Below are 1,877 nucleotides of genomic sequence, written 5' to 3'. Positions count from 1 at the left end.
AAGCTACTACTGTGAGGTTTCCGACGAACACAAAAACTACTACCACCAGCTACAAAAGCTATTACCACCGCCTACAAAAGCTACTACCACCAGCTACAAAAGCTACTACCGCTATAAACAAAGGGTACTACCAACATAAGAAAAACTACTATCACCGTCAACAAAGCTACTACCGAGATAAACAAAAAGCTACTACCCCTATATACAAAAGCTACTACCGAAATAAACAAAAGCTACTACCAACATAAGAAAAGCTACTATCACCGTCAACAAAAGCTACTACCGTCACCTACAAAAGCTACTACCGCCACCAATCGAATCTACTACCTTCAACAACAAAATCTACTATATCCAACAACAAAAGCTGCTATGGTGAGATTTTCGACGACCTTCAGAAAGGTCACATATAATGTCGCTAACAACAAAAGTTACTACTAAGCAGAACAAAAACTACTATCCGGCATAACAAAAGATACTACCAAGCATAAAAAAAGTTACTATCACCAGCAACAAAAGCTACTACCAAGCAAAACACATGATATTACCAAGCACAACAAAACCTACTACCAAACAGAAGAAAAGTTACTGCAATCAAGAGAATATAACAAATTCAACAGTGCAAAAAATATGAAGCCTTCTACAATAATATAATTATGTACAAAGCTACTTCAATAGTTTCATAAAGCTACTACTGTAGTTCCGGAAGTCCGCTACAATTGTTGTATAAAGCTACTATCAGTTTTCAATGGTGATGCTTAAAAGTCAAAACTCATAGGCATAATTTTTCCACATAGAGAACGATTTTCTTGGTTGGCTGAATGATCTCTATGGAAGCTTCAATATCCAAATTCACATGATTTTCGATATCTACCACCACAATTGCAAAGCGATGAATTATGCAAGAACAAAAACACAACATATAAGAAAATATACTTCTAGCAACATGAGAGGATACTAATACAAGAACATAAATCTGCTATCACCCTGAACTCATGTCTAAAATAGGGAGTCCATAAGAAGCACTATAACAATACGACTTAACTATAACACAAGTGGCCGATAAATTAGAATCAGAGAGATAACAGAGTTTTTGGAATAACAATGATATGACAAAGATTAGTAGACATGCATGAATGAAAACACATGAACTAATTCTAAAACTCTATCAACTAACAAAACGCACAGTAGGTTTGTGTGGAATCAATAGTAGTTTTTTAAAAGTATGGTAGTAGAATTTCCACAGTTCTAGTAGTTCTTTTTGTTTTACAACATACCATGTTTAGTCACTGTGGGAAGAAGAAAAATTGACAGTAGCAGGTTTGTTCAAGTAGCCTTCCGAAACTATAATAGTAGCCTTCTAAATATGTACAAGTAGTATTTGCAAAGAATAACAGTATCTCAAAATCAATATACAAATTATTCTACAGTAACTCCATACCGACGAAGCTCAATTTGCGACGGCGATCGCGAATAAGAAACCACAAACAACGAAGAGCACCGCTACCTCAAAAGACCTCCATCGATCCATAGACCCTGATCCTCTAGTTCATCGATCAGCTGCTCCCTCACAACCTCCATTTTCAAACCTCCGATTTCTCTCTTCAATTCCTCCTCCTTCTTTTGAACCACAAGAATCATCAACTCCGATCATCAGACACAGCAAACAGATCAGAAATTCGAGAAAGGGAGTTGAGCGAAAAAATGTACCATAGCACCGTCGCGATGGTCTGTGGCGGCTACGTGGCGTCGATCGGCAGACAACAGACTGCGTTCCTCAATTGTTGAGCTTCGGCTTTGGTTGGGCTAGGGTTTCGGCGTCATCATCGGAGGGGGGAAGAGAGAGAGAGAGAGAGAGAGAGAGAGAGAGAGAGAGAGAG

Source organism: Fragaria vesca, linkage group LG6, assembly GCF_000184155.1.
Source record: "Fragaria vesca subsp. vesca linkage group LG6, FraVesHawaii_1.0, whole genome shotgun sequence".
Taxonomy (NCBI): Eukaryota; Viridiplantae; Streptophyta; class Magnoliopsida; order Rosales; family Rosaceae; genus Fragaria; species Fragaria vesca.
The sequence above is the reverse complement of the archived record's forward strand: the minus strand, read 5'-3'. Positions refer to the sequence as shown.